Source organism: Macaca nemestrina, chromosome 7, assembly GCF_043159975.1.
Source record: "Macaca nemestrina isolate mMacNem1 chromosome 7, mMacNem.hap1, whole genome shotgun sequence".
Lineage (NCBI taxonomy): Eukaryota > Metazoa > Chordata > Mammalia > Primates > Cercopithecidae > Macaca > Macaca nemestrina.
Window position 1 is genome coordinate 93,585,397 of NC_092131.1, and position 18,462 is coordinate 93,603,858.

The window sequence follows — 18,462 nt, forward strand, 5'->3', positions numbered from 1 at the left end:
ATCATTGCACTCCAGCCTGGGCAACAAGAGTGAGACTTCATCTCAAGAAACAATAACAACAACAACAACAACAACAAAAAAAAAAACAAAAAAAAAATGTTTTTTTGTTTTGTTTTGTTTTTAACACTAGCTATCGTTAGTGTTAACATATTTTATTGGGGGCCAAGACAGTATTTTTCCTTCCAATGTGGCCCAAGGAAGCCAAAAGATTGGACACCCCTGGTTTAGAAGAAGTGTCATTCTGCAGTACATCCACTGTCATTCCTATATCCTAGGCACTCATCCCCTGCAGACTGAAGCTCCTCGTTCATAGTTTTACTTTCTGTATGTGATTCTGTTACCATTTTTGGTGAGCTCCCCATCCTCATGGATGGCTCATCCAACACATGGCCACTTGTTTTTTTGATCTCCTGACTGCAGGTGAATTTTACTTTTGCTCTACTTTGAACACACGTTGCAAGTTCACATCCTGGACTCTCACTCCATCTGAAATCTTAACCTTACCACACCTCTGCTTTTCAGCACACTTCCTCTGCTACCCCAGCCACTATCATTCTTGATCATATGGAGAAATATTTTCTCTCTGTCCTTCAGCCCCTCTTCTGAACTCTCACCTTTCTTTCTTTCCTTCCTTCCTTCCTTCCTTCCTTCCTTCCTTCCTTCCTTCCTTCCTTCCTTCCTTCCTTCCTTCCTTCCTTTCTTCCTTTCTTTCTCTTTCTTTCTTTCTTTCTTTCTTCTTTCTTTCTTTCTTTCTTTCTTTCTTTCTTTCTTTCTTTCTTTCTCTTTTTTCTTTCTTTCCTTCTTTCTCTCTCTCTCCCTCCCTCCCTTCCTTCCTTCCTTCCTTCCTTCCTTCCTTCCTTCCTTCCTTCCTTCCTTCCTTCCTTCCTTTCTCTTTCTTTCTTTCTTCTTTCTTTCTTTCTTTCTTTCTTTCTTTCTTTCTTTCTTTCTTTCTTTCTTTCTTTCTTTCTTCTTTCTTTCTTTCTTTCTTTCTTTCTCTTTCTTTCCTTCTTTCTCTCTCTTTTCTCTCTCTCTTTCTTTTTTCTTTCTTTTCTTTCTTTCTCTTTCTTTCTCTCTTTCTTTCTTTCCTTCTTTCTTTTTCTCCTTCCTTCCTTCCTTCCTTCCTTCCTTCCTTCCTTCCTTCCTTCCTTCCTTCCTTCCTTCCTTCCTTCCTCTTTCTTTCTCTTTCTTTCTCTCTCTCTTTCTCTCTTTTTCTCTTTCTTTCTTTCTTTCTTTCTCTTCAAAAATAGGCCATTATAATCATGGCAGTGCAAACATCCCCTGCCTTGCTTATCTTGCAAAACTGCAACTTTGTATCAACCTAATTATCATCTGCATTCAAAGTAGAAAGTTGCCAGGGAAAATGGCATAGCTGAACTGAGGGAGTTTACTTCAAATGCGTCTCCTCAAATGGACATCAAAGCTTTCTGGGAATCTTACTGGCAAGTTCCCTGGTAAGCTCAGGTATCCTCTATGGAAGATTATGTTTTTGTATCATTTCCTTTCTCCTCAACCTTCCTTCTGTCCTTTCACTCTCATTAGCTGACCTTGCCTCATATTTCCTATTTCATCTATGATTCTATCTACATCTTGTTCCCTCCTGTTTTCCACCCTACTTTTTATTGGAAGACTGAAAAATCAACCACTTGTGCTTTGGATTCTATCATCTCTTGCCTTCTCAGAGACTTCACTTTTTCATTCACATTCTTTCCTCTGTCACCAATTTTTCCTTCATTGCTGGATCTCATCCCTGAGCATGCAAACCTGTTATAATATGTACTGTAAAGAAAAAGTAAAACCTAAGCCTCCTTTCGTCTAGTACCCCTCTGGAGAGCTTTTCATTTCTCCGCACACTTTAGAGCCCCAGTGGTCTACAGAAAGCTCTGCACTCACTGTCTCTGCTCTTTTCTTCCCTTCACCTTCCGCCCACAAAAGAGAATGAACTCTGTCTTCATTGTCTCATAGAAGTGGTTTCTGGCCAGGTGCGGTGGCTCATGCCTGCAATCCCAGCACTTTGGGTCTCGAGGCGGGTGGATCACAAAGTTAAGAGATCAAGACCATCCTGGCCAACATGGTGAAACCCCATCTCTACTAAAAATACAAAAATTATCTGGGTGTGGCAGCACGCACCTGCAGTCCCAGCTACTCAGGAGGCTGAAGCAGGAGAATTGCTTGAACTCGGGAGGCGGAGGCTGCAGTGAGCCGAGATCTTGTCACTGCACTCCAGCCTGGGTGACAGAGCGGGATTCCGTCTCACACACACACACACACACACACACAAGCCCAATTCAATTTTTTTTTGTCTTTACTTCAGAGCATCATTTGAAATGTCCTCCTCTCATTTTCCTAATTTTTATTCTGTCTCACTAGTCATTCTAAGTAACTTTTCCACTATCTACAATTTCTCCTCTACGAACCCCAGGACTCAGTCCTTCAGCTTCCTCTCTCCTGTGTCTTCTCTTTCTCATTGTTTTCAGCATGTCCAGTCCTATGATGTGGGACCGGGACTTAAGTACCTCCCATTTGCTGACTCCCTACCACACCTCCAGCACTGAGGGCTTCCCTGAACTCCAGGTTAGGGTGTTCAACTGCCTACTTGGCACCACTACTAGGATTCTGATAGGATGTGACCAAAATGGAACGTATACTTCTCCCCCTACTCAATGCAGTCTTTCTCTTAACATTTTTTTTCTGCCTATTTCATCGTACCATAGTAAGAAGCTGCCATCTTCCCTCTTGCAGGGAAATCCTTGTATTTTTCCTGAGTTCTTCTTTTCTTCCATCTGTCCACTTCTCTCCATCTACACTGTCCCCCTCTCCAGGATGAGGCCCACATCACTGCCTCCTGCATGAGTTAACATAACCACACTCCCATCTCTCCTCATCCTCTTCCATCTCATCTGCACCCAGTGTAAGCAGTTCCTAGTCATACATCGCGCCACTCTATTTATCTTACTTAAAGACCTCCTGAGAGTTTTCTAGACTTTTTAAAGCTTTGGAGCTTTCCTGAGCCAGGGCCTTTTCACATGCTATGGCTTTTGCCGAAGAGGCTGATAGCTCAGCCTTATGCATGCCTGGTTCCTTCCCATCATGTAGGTCTCCTGGTCAAGTACCCCCTCTTCAGAGAACGTTTTCTCCCCACCCTTCCCCTCCAGTGCACACTGCCAAGCCCTGCTCCCAGCCACCCTGTTCTCTGTCCTATGGTCACTCAGCTGCCATCACAATTCGAAGTACTATTCATTTCTCTTTCTGGGAATAAACATTACAGGAATAATCAGAGTTGTAGAATGAGATTTGTATACAATGCTGCCTTTTTTTTTTTTTTATAATGGCAAAACATTAGAATCAGCTTAAACATTGACAAATACGTGTAAGGCTCAGTAAACTATAGTATATCTTGAGGACAGAGCATTAGTGCAAAGACATTAAAATTTTGTTGTTCAAGAATGACTATTGGGCACAGTGGCTCATGCCTTTAATCCCAGTACTTTGGGAGGCCAAAGTGGGTGAATCACTTGAAGCCAGGAGTTCAAGACCAGCCTAGCCAACATGGCAAAACTCCATCTCTAGTAAAAATACAAAAGCAACAACAAAAAAGTAGCCAGCTGTGGTGGTGCATGCCTGTGTTCGCAGCTACTTGGGAGGCTGAAGTCACATCTCCTGAACCTGGGAGGTGGAGGTTGCAGTGAGCCGAGATAGCACCACTGCACACCAACCTGGGAGATGGAGCAAGACTCTACCTCAAAAAACGAAACAAAAAAAAACTATTGACTTATGAATTATTGTTTGGATGTTTATTTTCAGTTTTCTGCAGAACAAACAATCCCATATTGAACAACAATAGATGTCTACTTATATCTATTTAGCTAGTTACTTATCTATACATACATGGATACAATGGGATATAATGACTTGTGTTTTCATTTTTGGTAGGATAATTCACAAAAGTGGAATTGTTATATCAAATAATTAGGATCTTTAACATTTTAACATTTCACACTGCCTATTTCACTATAGTGTTGTCAAAATTGATTGTTTTCAATCTTTTTTATTTATTTGCCAATCTCTTATAACTTGAAATGGAATTTTACTGTTTAATTTGCAGTTCTGTGACTATTAGTAAATGTCAGTAACTTAAAAAGTTTCCGTCTCCTAAAATTTCTTTCTTGTGTGTTTTTCTTTCTTCTGCATTCAAGGGTAAGACTGAGGAAACAGGAGAGAGAGAGGCTTCCACATTGGTCCAATGACGGCCTCACTAACTGAAGTTATTTACTCATCATTATTTTCATAATAGCAAAAATCTGCATAACAGTTTTCTGTTTATAAAATACTTTCATATCCATCATCAAATTTAATATGAGGTACAAACCATGCACAAGATGGTCTGTAAAGCACAAAAGTAGCTCATTATGTGTAAATATAAAGTGCTTTTTACTACTCTGAAGATTGCCAAGAGAGAATGTGTTCTTATTCCCCATTGCTTCTTTTAATACTGAGTTGGGAGGAGCCATGAGTTGGATACGTTAATTTTTATGTTTGTGGTCCTGCCCCATTCTCAATCTTCCATTGCATAGTACCTTAAAGATGCCTATTCTTGTTATCAAGTACTATTTGGGATGCATTTACATTTTTTATTTGTGCCCTAAAGCTTGCAAAAAGCATAACAGCTAAATGTGGCAATTTCATGCTTACTTTAAAACTCTGCCTTAAAATGTTGCTGGTCTGGAGCTGTGCAGAGAGGGAAGGGGCAGCAGCCCACACACAAGAGAAAGGCAAGCTCTGTTTAACTTGATGTTTGCTCACTATGGCATGGCTGATGCAGCCTGGAAAAAATACTGTGAGCCCATCATTTCCACCAAAGGACCAGGGCATGGTTTGGCATACCCATGCCACGATGCATCCACAAGGTCAAATTAAGAGAGGATGGCTCTCTGGGTCTGGTTTAAGGAGGAAAGAGCCCTCTGCAAACAAAACCTACCTCTTAAAAGGCTCCACGGGACACAGCATCTAAAGGTATTTGCCACAGTCTGTATATTGAAAGTCAAATAACTCTCATTCAGGAGCAAAGCCCGTCTTCCCTTTTTATGTCTTCAGCACTTATTGACAAATGCAAAGTTGAGAATGGTAAAGAGGGATTGTTCTGCTGTGGCTTTCATACAGAGGAGGCACTGACTGTAAAGACAGAGCGTAATGATCCACCCCTCTTGGGAGGCATTGTGAACGGATCAATAAAATGCAGACATTGATACAGAACAGGCACATGGTATTCCTCACTCCCACATCCTCTTTCCTGGGGGCACTCAAAGGCTATTGACTATGGGGATGTTGTCATGAACTGGGGCCAAGGCCACATATGGTGGTTTCTCTTCCTTCTGCCTGCTCTGCCGTCTTGGTCGTAAATGAAGGATAATAGTACTAGAGAATAGAGAAGACAAGGAATCCATAGGGCCACCATGTCTACCAAGTCCAGGAGGTGCTATTTACAGGGGATACAATGTGAAGGACACCCTCGGGGGCTGGGTAACACCCTATGGCTTGGACTCTTGAGTGACCTTTTCTTGTATCAATGTCAGTCAGAATGCTATTGATCATCTTCTTCAACTCCCAAAGCATCCATCTTCTTCAGGGAGGATATAGAGCATTGCCCCATGGCTGCTTTGGTCACACTGTTCTTGCCCATCGATCCACGTTGAAGGACACACTCCTCACTTCAAACTATTTCACATTCTATTCAGCCTTCATCAGCAATGAGAACTTAATTGAGGGAAATTAGATCTCCACAATCCTACACTGGAATATAGAAAAGTACGAGGACATGCACAGCACTCTGAAGGCTTTTAAAACACACAGTGCCAGACTTCGGTGTGCCACATGGAAATGCTTCACATTTGCATGCCTACACATTTTATCCTGTGAACTTTATCTTATCTGCTAAATAAGTTGTTCAGTGACTTTAAATAACTACTGAATTAAAAAATCTATAAGGTTACCCGGGTTCAGGTAGTCATTTGCATTGAGGCAGTAGAGAGAGGCCAGGCTGGGATGAGCTGGTTAGGAACTAAACTCACAGGGGCTCTGCTCGTAAGAGGATGAGCTAGACCTATGTGACTTCCTCCTTGCAAAGGGGAGGTGACTCTGACTGGCCTGATCTTTCAAAGGATGCTTTTATAGCCTTTGTTCTGATCATCCAAATGGATTAAAAAATTACAGTCATTTTAACTAGTGGGTCTTTCTCATTTATTATTCATGTTCTGAGATCTATTTCTGATGCTTAAGAATAATGCAACGCTAGTCAGAGGCAGAAGACCTGACACGGGATTCTGGGTCTAACATAACTAGGCTATGGAACCTAGACAACTTATTTAATATCTTTGAGCCACATTTCCCACCCCAGTAATGAGGGATTGTTTGGACGTAAGGGGTTGTTTTGTGATATTAGGTATACTATGCCATACAAGAATACTTACATAATTCCTGGTTCACTTTAGATGCTCAGTGGAGATGAATTAAAGCTGAATCTGGCTGTGACTAAGAATGCAGGAGGAAGCCAGTATCTAGTGAGTGCAAAGGGCCTGGGATCATGTACAATTAATTACTCCATTATTCCTCAGTTGTCCCCAATGCTCTCCAACTGCTAAACCCACCCTTACTCTTCCTGCTCAAATGGTATCAACCCACTTTAGATGTTTATTTTATTCTTCAAGATCATCTTTCCGTAAATATTAGATGCCACTAAGTTCTATGTGTTCAAAGTAGTTGAAAGTGATACAGAAGATTTAGAGATGAATTAGAAATTGACTGCAGACATGTCCATGTATGTTCATTGCAGCAATATTCACAATAGCAAAGACATGGAATCAATGTAAATGCCCACTAATGGTAGACTGGATAAAGAAAATGTGGTACATATACACCATGCAGCCATAAAAAGGAACAAGGTCATGCCTTTTGCAGCAACATGGATGGAATTGGAGGCCATTATTTTAAGTGAACTAACACAGTAACAGAAAGCCAAATGTCACATAGTCTCACTTCTAAGGGAGAGCTAAACATTGAGTACATATGGACATGAATAAGGGAACAACAGACACCAGGGCCTACTTGAGGGTGGAGGGTGGGAGGAGGGTGAAGATCAAAATCCACCTATGGAATACTGTACTTATTACCTGGGTGATTAAATAATTTGTATACCAAATCCTCACAACACAAGTTTACTTATATAACAAATCTACACGTGTACCCCAGAACCCAAAATAAAAATAAAACAAAAGACAACAACAACAGAACAAACAAATAAATTGACTGAAGAATTTATATTAAATGGGTTACCCATGGAAAAAAATGTGTTATGGTATTGAGGTTGCTCATGCTGCTGATGGTGATGACAATGAGGGAGAAGTGAGTTTTAGTTTCCTTGGGCCACATCTTTCTAGGGATGAAGCCAGTTGTTCTCATTCATCTTTACATTGCCAGCCTCTACTATAGAGGTCTAGGAATCCAAGTCGAATGACTGAGTGTATAAATGAATAACCTCTGCCCAGCAGCTGCTGGGTTTACCACAGTGCCCCCACTCACACACACTTGAACATTTCTCATTTGAAACCCTTTGAAGAACTGTTTGTTTCCATTCTGTTCTTTAAAGAAGTACTTTTACAAATGAAAAACAGTACAAAGCTAAATTACAATACAACATGTGCTGAAACTTTCCTGAAATGGCAAAGATCACAAATCCAACAACTGCAATAGAAAAGCAAAAGAGGAGGTGAAGGCAGCAGCTAATCAGGAGGCAGAGTGGAGATCCGATGGAGCTTCTACAAAGCTTTCTGTGCTAGAGACTCCTTCCAAGAGCAACCTCAGGCCTACCTCCCTACTATGAAGGAAGCATTCAGAGCTACACGCACCTCAGAGCATGAGATGGATGTTTTAACATTGTGGTGAAAAATTATCTTTCTCTCTGTTCCAGATTTTGGTACCATGGGAGAAAGCCTTCTGGTCCTTGCTCTTATCCAGAGATGCTTTGAAGAAACAATAGAAGTTTATTTCCTATCATGAGTGCATTAGCATCACTTTGTCTTGTCTGTTGAGCAAGGCCTGAGCATGCTAACACCTGGGAAGCCTCAGGAAGGTTTCTGTGGGCTTCGTGTTCCTTAACCCTGAGGATTCTTTGCTTCTGAGATATGAGCAAGAAGGAATTTCCGCTTAGTAACTTCAGGGTTATCATTATACCTCAAACACTGAGTTCTCCATCTCCTGATGGGAAACCATTGTCTTACTTATTAACCTCTCCCCACAGTATCAGGAACCAGAAAGGGATCATTATTCAAGCTCTTCTAATTTAGAAATGCCCCATGTTTTTGATCATCTGAAATTTCTTTTTTTAAAAAACAATTGGTGAATGATGTTAGCCCAAGCTCCATGGCCCAAGTACCAAGTACACAGTACACTTTGTGAGTGTTTGCTATTTACAATATGCTTTTATATGTATAATCTTACTTGAGATTTAACACTCTTTCGAGGTAGGTGGAGAGGGACTGTTATCCTTATTTTATTGCCAAAGAGGGAATTGCTCAAAGAAGTCATTTGATCCACCAACAAGAATCCCAGGTCTCATAGAAATAGAGTTGGGGCATAAATCCAGGTTATCTATGATTTCTAGTCCAATGATTTCTATTACATGTAAGATTAGTTCTTTTTCTCTAGGGATTCTGAGTAGAAAGAACTAACCAATACTGAAAATATAAGTCTCTACTAGGACATTTTCCAGTCCTCACTTGTACTGTTGAATATTGGTTTGTTTCTCTCTCTCCTTGTAAAAGTCACCCAGATTTTAGCTGACTCTTATTTTCCTAAGATACCACCACAGCAAGTAGATTAGCCAACCAACAGTTCCATACTGTTAACTATGTTCTCTTTGGAAACGTTAAGAAACAAAGCTTGAATGGGATGAAGCATTGGGAAGTGAGGGCTGACCCCTTTCCTCCTCATGGCTGGGAGCAAGTTAACACTGGCCTTTGGCAGAGGAAACAAGGCTCCATGGCCCCCACAGAGGCTTCCAGCTACATTGGCCTTTGCTCTGTGAATTCTGCCCTCTTTTTTTTTACAATTGGACATTTCTAAAACAAAGCCAGCATTTGTGAAAGGTCAGCTGCCAAGAAGAGCAGAGAGTATCAGTGAAAATGACAGGAAAAAGATAAACAAAATGGAAAACATCTGTCTCCAGTGTTTACCCAGGCTGGCAATTTTGGAATAATGGCCTATAGGGCTGATAGCTAGAAATGCTGGAAGGGGAGGTTCCCTGCCCTCTTCTCCTTACCGCCAGACATTAAGGGGACTTTTTAGAGTCTGGCTTACTTACTGACTGTTCCTGTCAATGGTTCTATTATTTATATATGCTGCTATCTAGTTTTAATACTTAAAAAGGACCATGCTTGGAAAATATATTAACAACTTGTAAATTATAATAATATTTCAAAGTAGTAAACTTGGTGCAGGGGCTAGGAGAGGAAGCACTCATTTCTCCAACTGCTGGTGTATACCACAGTTCATTTATTTGTTGAAGGGCTGGTCATTCCTGTTTAAGGAACAGAGAATCTGGAAGAACAGAGCTCAGCCTGTCCACCTATCAAAGCCCAAAGCACACTAGTTTCATGACCCTGTCTGGGTTTTTCCCAATTCTTTCTAATAGTTCTTGACTGACTAACTGTTCATTGCAAATGTCCTTGTTTTGGGGGACACATCTGAAACCCTTAAAATGGCATGGATGGTATGAACATAGCTTGACTGGATTGTAACTCAGTCTACCAGAGACAGTCACAAAGAACAAGGAGCTAGCAATGTTTTAGGTGGCCGTTTATAGGAAATGTGCCCAGAGCACATGAGGGCCCAGAGTCCCCTGGAGAGGATGTACATGCTCAGTGAGCCCATCTTGAGCTTATTGGAGATTATGATTTACTCAGATATTATTAGGGGAATCTTATGGCAGCATCTATCATGAGAGACAAACTTCCTCTAGATTTACCATAAGGTTCTGGACTTTGTCTTTGAAATCAATATCATAAGATATTAATGTTTCTATATAGGTCAGTGCCAAAGATTTGCGGTGTGGCACTACTAAAATTTATTCATTTATAATAGCAGTAAGGATAATTCCTGGAAATTTTCGCTCTTGCAAGAATAGCTGAAGGCCCTCCCCTTGTTAAAAAATGTGGCTTATTAGAATAGTGATATGCATATCCTGGGGGCTAAATCATTTTCCTTGAAATGAAGCATCTCTAACAATTAGATCTTGATGAAAAGTTGCCTATAACACTGGTAGTAATTCTGTCTCCTGCACCAAACTTAGGAAATAAATTCTACTTAATAAGTGTTAGAACTTTTTAGGAATTTTGTGAAAGAGCTTAATAATATGTTATTCCTTTTGGTCTTATAATTTTAGTTTTTAAAATATTTATTTTCTATATATGTATATGCACTCATATGTAAAATGAAAATATAGTTATATTATATGTATATATATATTTGAGACTCCTGTCCCTCAAACACATACACATACACACATACAGCTCTTAGAAAGCCGTTTGTCATATAAACTTTTCTTTGTTCTTTCAAAGTTTTATCCTATACTAGTTGAAACTTGGCTTGGGGTGATCTTTGCACTGATTTCTGTTTATACTTCTATATTACCAATGCACTGGGATCTTGTCAAACACATGCATTATCTTTCATGGAGGAAGTGTAGAAGATGGTTAAAAACACTTGGCTTGGGGTGAAGTTAATCTGGTTCAAATCTTGGTTCTGCCATTTACAGGCTACATGGTTTTAGAGAAATCAGATAAGGCTTCTGACTTCTGTTTGCTTCTCTGTGAATTGATGTGATAATATCTACCATAGAGATGTTCATGTCTGTGAATGTCAAAGAGGCTGCTCAGGGCGTCATCTGAAGCAAAGTGGTAAACAATCATGGCTATTATTATCACTTCTGTAATTATAACAATAACTCACGAATAATATTGCTTTTTTCAATTTATAATAGATTACCAAAAATATTTTGTGCTCTCAGGAAGTTAGAATAGTATAGTGGAAAGTACAAGGATCTATTGTTTGAAAGCCTGATGAGTCTTATCTTCCAAACAATGAAATGCAAATGATAATGGCCCAATATCTGATGCTTTTCTTGCCCTGCCCCTTTAAAGTGTGGCCATGAAGACAACTGTAAGTAAATAAATAATCTAAGTTGATATTCTTCATAAATTGTAAAATGATCTCCAAAAGTTGCTTATTGTTCTTGCTGTACCTCCTTTTACTGATATGTTAGGTAAGGTGAATTTACTTTGTATGCAGCCCTATGAGTTATCAAATTTTAGCTATACATTCAGATGGAATAATTAAAGTTCCTGACAATAAAATTATTTTTTGGTAATGACCCCTTAGAGCAATGTTGTCATAAAGTTTCAGTGAGGACACTTTCGTGGTACACAGCAATTAATAATTTCTGCTGACTCGATGAGTTTTTAGAAAGTCAGACACTTCAAAGTACGGCACAGGTAGCATCTTTAAATAGGTATTTTTTGGAGCGGAATCCTTTTGTACATTTACCATCAAAATCCATGGATTAGGATCTCAGAGATTCATGTAGTTCGGGCTCTACCTCTTAACAGCTGATGATCTAAAGCAAAATGCTTTACCTGCCATGCCATGGGTTCTTCTACTTCAGATAGTGGGAGTGTTGGGAGCTAGTTGAATTAGATGTTCTTTTTTCTAAGACCTCCTGCAGATCAAAAACCAAATAATTTAGTGAAGACTGAGGTGAGTATACTTAGGTCCATGTGAATGTATGTGTATGTGAACATTTTTACTTATTCATATATTTGCTCAGTAGCTAGAAGGGAGTCTCTCATTTTGAGAGAGAGAGCCACTGGAAAAAAAATGTATTTGATATACATTTGAAAAATTAAAATTAAGGTCAGATTATGCCAGTTTTTAAAAAAAATACAACCCTTTGGCTAACTCTACTGTATCCAAATCTGACTCTTAAAATGCAAAGACTCTGCTTTAAATCATAACTCTCTTAATTAGGGTCGTTGCTACAAATGAAAACCGATTTGGGTGCTCGTCTAATAAGAAAATGCCAGTTACGGTATATTATCAACCCCGACTTGCCAGGCATTGAATTTCCTGATATGGTCTGCTGGGAACCTTAAATGAACAAGAGCAATTATAAACCTAAAGTCTGCAGCCATTTGTTGGCATTATCTCAGGATAATTTCCCTGAAACATTCATGATGAAATGCAAAGGTAGATAATTTAAAAATCCATTTAAAATAGCTGTGGTATAATTTAAGCTAAGGTCTTTCTGTATAGTGGACATTATAGTGAGACTGTGCATTTTAAAATGGATCCTTTACAAATGATCTTTTCTTAGATATCATTGCCCTGGGAAGCATTTTAAACAAGTTTAAATAATTTTCTTAACTATGGTGTGAGTAAAACAAAAACATTTGTACATTTGCACTATTTGTTTTCTATTTAAATGAAGAAAATCAAAAGAAGTTCACCTTGAAGAAAGTCTGCCAAAAGCTCATTACTATCCAGAGGAAAGGAAAAAATCAACAAGAACATCACTACCTTCTTCTCTCCTCTGGCTTTTTCACAGTGTTAATCTTCATGTTCTTATGTGACTTGAGTAGCAAAAAGTAAAGATTTGGTTATTCCATAGACATATAAATATGGTGAATATGTAGAGTGAAAAAATGGATTTGATTTTATCTTTACTATTTCCTCTGTCAAATACTTTCTCCTCTGTCAAATAGGTCCCATGAAAAATGGAAGCAAAATAAAACAAAAGTGAGTCTTACAATAGGAAAACTGCTAAGATGGTAGATATATATATATATATATACACACACACACACATGTTAAAATTGCAGTGACAGATCTGTAACTTTTCTTTTTATCTCTCTATTTCTCCACCCACCTCTCTTTAATTTCTTTTCTTAAGTTCTTGAGCAGGGACTAAATATCAAAATTAGGGCTCAATCCTAGCGCCATTTTGTTGTTGATTTCTCAACTCAGAAAATATGGGTTTGTGATGGAAGTTCTGACACAAGCTTAGATCTAATAACCTATAAGATGGACCAATAAACTACAGCAATAGCCTATCACCAAGAATCATAACTGCTCAGAGAACAGAGCAAAATTTATTTTGTTCTTTATCTTGCTTGAGATCTCTAGCATAACACAGGTAATTTGGGACTTTTCTTCATAATGCAGGGACATCTCGTGCTTAACCCAGAGAGAAATCCTAGATTCTGAGAGAAGGCTTCTTTCCCTAACATCCCATTCAAATGAACTCAAAGTGAGATTTAACTCATCTCTGAAGCAATTTAAATTGGAATAATACAGAAAAGGCCTGTAGATCTTATTTATGAATGATTTTGAAGGGAACCTCTTGATTAACAATGCTTTTCATTTCTTGGTATTCTATGTCTTTTTCTTCACCCTGGTGCTACTGGATGGATTACTTCAAAAGTTGTGCAATAGTCATCTTTCGGAAGTTTATTTTTAGCAGCTTCTAATTTCTTCAAGTTCCAAGTCATATCTCAGCCATAATATTTCAATCACTTAGTGATGACAACTTGTTGGGAATGATCATTTCATGTTACCCATCGTAGAACAACGAATAGTGGCTGAACCTGCTGCCTCCCAGGCCCACGTTCTGACCCTTAAATTCATTCTTCTTCCATATATCACATGTCTCTTGAGTACAGAGTCACTACTATTCACATAATAAGGCTCATAGTTTCTGGTGCTGAACTCAGAGTCTTACATTTTTAAGATGGGCTTTCAGAAAGATGGATGCAAACAATTTCAGATTTGAGAAAATGATCCCTGGGTGACTACCCTAGACGCTGTGAATCTCCTACCTTCTTCAGACTGTGGTGGCTTTGATCCTGATTCAGCCTAGGGATTTTTGTCTCTTGTGTTTGCCCCGCTAAGGATTTAATTTCTCATGTGCCTTACCAAAATCTGGCATTGATGATTTTCCCTGAACTATTCTCTGCCTTACAGTTCAGTCATGACATCACAGCTCCTACTCTCTCTGGGTTGTCACATTTATGTTTCTGAACGCCTTCCTATTTTCTAATCCCCAACAAACACCTGGGTCACATCACTCCATCTCAGCAAAGGGTGACTTTAGGGTTGGAATAAAACTGGTTTTTACCAAAAGCTGGGCAAACTATGCATCTATATGAAAAGCAAATTCACAGACCAAAAGTATAACTCTATCAAAAAATGAAACTCAGGGGAGTCGTGTATGCATATTTACAAATTATATACTAGAAAAGAAGAATAAAATATCAAGGAGTAAGAAGGAAACAGTGGTGAGTCAATAATACATCCTGTACAAAGATCTTTCTCTACTACTTTGTCATCTTTCTCTCAGCTTGTTGGTTGTTACAGTAAATAATTAGAGGCAGAGCAATTCTGATCCATTTTATGTGAACATTGTTAAAGGAAATAAAGGTGAAGGCAGACAAACATAAAAACGACTGAGAAACCAAGAACAGAAATGGCTAATTATAGAGCTGCTATTAAAATGTGTTTTTTCCTTTCTTGAAACAGAATTTTTGTTTGATAATTAACAGACCTACAGGGCCCATTACATTCTCAGACTCTGAAGGTATTGATCCTTCTGTGTCTTGCTGCCACATTTGTTCTTTCTGGATCTTCTTCCCCTGAGAATTTTGCTGATTTCATAATTGAAGGGTGGAGTGAATGCTGGGGAAGTTACCAGAGGTGACCCGCTGTGTGTGTGGTTGGTGGGGGCGCTGGGGGTTGCTACTCAGTCCTCCATGCAACTTCCCTGCTTTATTTTATTTTACTTTTATTCTTTGGTGATTTTCACACTTGAAAGATTCTACGTCAGGATACTGTTTTTAAAAAGCAAAAACATTCAGATGTACAAAATACACGCACTTAAATTCAAACACATACTCTATCACTGGGGATATATTCCTCCCATACAGCAAATCGTTCCATCTAAGCCAGATCCCTCTGTGTTTGGTCATTTAAAAGAAATGGAGAGCAAACAATTTTTACTATGCTGACCTCAGTTCACAACCAGAGGCTCTTGGTTACTGGTGAATTTGATAATGAGATAGCTCACCCCATTCCATAAAGAGGTTTTGCTTTGAGCAGAGACTTCCCTGCAAGGACCGTCTTCTTGCTTCTCTTTCAGGACCCAGGATAGAGCCAAGTGGAGTTCTGGGAGTTTTTTTCTGGGCTGTGAATGGGGGAGCAAGGGAGAGGCAGGCTTAGTTTTGAAGGCTTCTTGGAAGCAAGCTAGGTGCCAATTCGTCTCAGGGCAGCCTTGTCAAAGAAGAATGGGGTCTTCTATGAATGCTGTTTTGACTGGCAACAGGCAGTTTATGTGGCTTCTGATTCCATCCAGAGTTTTCCATTAGCGAATAGTTCCCACGAATGCTCTGACCAGTATAAAAACACGCACCAAGCCATCTGATCATAGGTAAGGTGCAGTCATGCAAGCCCAAATTCAAGGAATAGACATGGAGAAAATGAAGGACTTCTTTTCTTTTTATAATCTCCTAAAATCAGGTTTAAAAAAAAGAGACCTAATTTTAATAGTAGAAGACTCATTTTAGTACTAAAGAGCAGTTCCAGATGGAATATGCAGAGGAGAAGGATTTTTCTTTAAACTTCTGAATTTTCTTGAATGTGGATCTTACACACAGTAGGACCTCAGTGAGTTTTTGCTGGGTAATCATAAATTACATTCTCTGGGAGTCAGTGAAATAAGGAAAGAAAAAGAGAAGGGGATTTAGTGTTTAATTTCTCTGCCTTATTCTACTCTCCCGTATCTTCTCCAAAGAGTTGAGACTATGGTATTGGGAAACTGGTTATGTGGACGGGCCCTCACTCCTTTATATGGTCAGATTAACAAAACAGATAGATGAGGGAGGAGGAAGCAGTTGTCCATTGCAGGAGAATAAGGTCAGATCTATTCTGACAACCTGGCAATGGAAAACCTTTTAATTCAGAGGGAGCCATGAAATCCCACGATCTAACTGAAGGTAGTTCTTGAATGCTAAGAATTCATGCAGGGTGTAAGTTCCCTTGTGGGTTCACCCTTTCGGGATGTCCCTGGCCATGCTGGTCCATGGCAGATCACAGTAGACTGCTGATCTGACATTCTCATGTGTTGCCTGCCTGTGTCACAGCTGTAACCTTAGCACCAGGGCCTGAGATTTATTCCTGACATCTGGCACAAGTCATCAAGACAATACAGCCCAAAGCTGAAAGGCAGCAAGTGTGCCTATGGCTGTCACTCAAACCCCATCTATGTGCTGGGCTCCCTGCACCCTTGACTAACCAGCCTCGTTAGAATGTAATCTGAATGTCCTTATCTCTTTGGCTCTGTCTGTGGCTTGTTTCATTTTCCTTTTTCTTTTTGAGGCCAAAAGCCTGAACAATAATTTGATTCTTTATGTTCGGCAGTACTTTTAATGGTCATTTCTGAAGTTTAGCTGGTTCATAACCTCTGTAATCACAAGGCTTGGCATTTTTCTTCCTGAAGAATCTAAGGGAACAGGCAGGAATCTGTCCACATTCTCAGCCCCGGCCGTGCCTCCTTTCATCCTCCTCTCTCCCACACATGCCCTCATGGCTCCACCACTCACCCCCCAGTGCAGGTCTGTCAGTGGCAGCGAGAGGTCGACATCAAAGCTCGTTCCCAGCCAGCGGCTTGCCTCTAATGCTGGCATTATAGAGAGACATGGAGAGTGAGTGTGAGAGAGAGAGGGGCCAAGGGAGAGAGTGAGGGAGAAGTACTGGATCGCTTGAATGGCCTCTCACACAGAAGGAGCCTGAAGAATAGAACAAAACCCTCCATTCTCCTGCTCTTTGTAAGACTCTGGGGCAGAATGGGCATGTGTGGTGCACAGCCGGGTTTGAACTGCATTAGCACTCTTTCAGTTTACAAACAAGAGGCCTAATTTAGAAGAAAAATCTCCTATCTGATTATTTCTTTGTGCTCATCCATGTGGAAAAAATGTCTGTTCAGGGTGGGGGTGGTATTGAGGTGGCTTATTAATTCTTGAGGCTGAATGATGATTGTGAAGGGCAATTGGGAGATCATTATTCATCCTTAATTTCCAGACTTAAAAAAATAAATTAAGGATTGCTAGTTTCAAGCACTATATGAAAATATTAAGTGGATCTTATTGTCACTCTAACTAGCTTTTTCACAAGCAATGCAGCAAATACTTGTAGTATGTGATCAAATGCCTCCTTTCTCTTAATTATGTCTCATGGCAATATGAGAGGATGAAATTAGGGTCACTGATAGAGAGAAAGCTTCAGATAACAGAGAGTGTTTTGAAAACTTCTCAGTTTCCAGCAGCATGGCAGGTACCGATCTTCTGTCTAGACTGCTCACAATGCACACCAGAGGTACCGCCATCAGATTTTTCAAAAGTGATCAGCTCAGATAGGTGGGGAGGAAATGGACAGCAGTTTCAAGGCTAGATGTTTAAGTCTTTTTTGTTTGTTTCGTTCTGTTATTGAGTCAGAGTCTTGCTCTGTTGCTCAGGCTAGAGTGCAGTGGCACAATCTCGGTTCACTGCAGCCTCTGCCTCCTGGGTTCAGGTGATTCTCATGCCTCAGCCTCCAGAGTAGCTGGGATTACAGGTACGCACCACCACACTTGACTAATTTTTGTATTTTTAGTAGAGATAGGGCTTCGCTACGTTGGCCACGCTGGTCTTAAACTCCTGACCTTGAGTGATATACCCACCTCGGCCTCCCAAAATTCTGGGATTACAGGTGTGAGCCACTGCACTCAGGCTGGTTAAGTCTTATTGCCAGTTGATTCCAAAACTCTCTGCTGAGAAGGCTTATTATTTTCTCAATAAAGAAGGAGAGGAAGAAATGTAAGATGGAAAATTCTGCATGGTAGGGGGAGAGTAATGTTTTCTTAAAACAATATTCCAGTTTTTTATAAGGTAGGTGAGGTAGAATTATGCCATGGAAGAAAATATCTTCTGGCATTTTGGATATGAAATATGTTTTAGGGAGAAATAAGGTGAACCCAGCCATTGGTTTTGGAATATGTCTGGTCTTTCATTTTAGACAGTCCTTTTGGTCACTTTCACATTGGCATATTTTCCTAAATTCTCAGAAGTTAGATACTTGGCGGTGTTATGACGGTTACTGAAATCCTACACAAAGTCACAGCCTTGGGAAAACAACAGAAAAATCCAACCATTCATGGCTGGGGGCAGCCTCTTGTCTACAGGTAAGAATGAGAGCTGAGTTGGAATTCTGAACTTGGAGAATATCTTCACTGGAAATTTGAATTTAGAGATAATATCGTCAGCTCTCAACAGTTCAGATGTGTTCTTTCCTTGAAGGCAAGAAGAATGAAAAAATATTTTTTTATCACATGTG

General features: G+C 39.8%; 1 long non-coding RNA gene across 1 annotated transcript in view; it reads right to left on the reverse strand.

Moving 5' to 3' along the window:
- Positions 1-18,462, reverse strand: part of LOC139364117 (uncharacterized) — a 30,291-nt gene that overhangs the window by 3,529 nt on the left and 8,300 nt on the right. The window contains exon 2 of the long non-coding RNA XR_011625398.1: positions 11,682-11,764. This is a non-coding gene — a long non-coding RNA (uncharacterized lncRNA). The remainder of the gene's footprint in view (positions 1-11,681; positions 11,765-18,462) is intronic.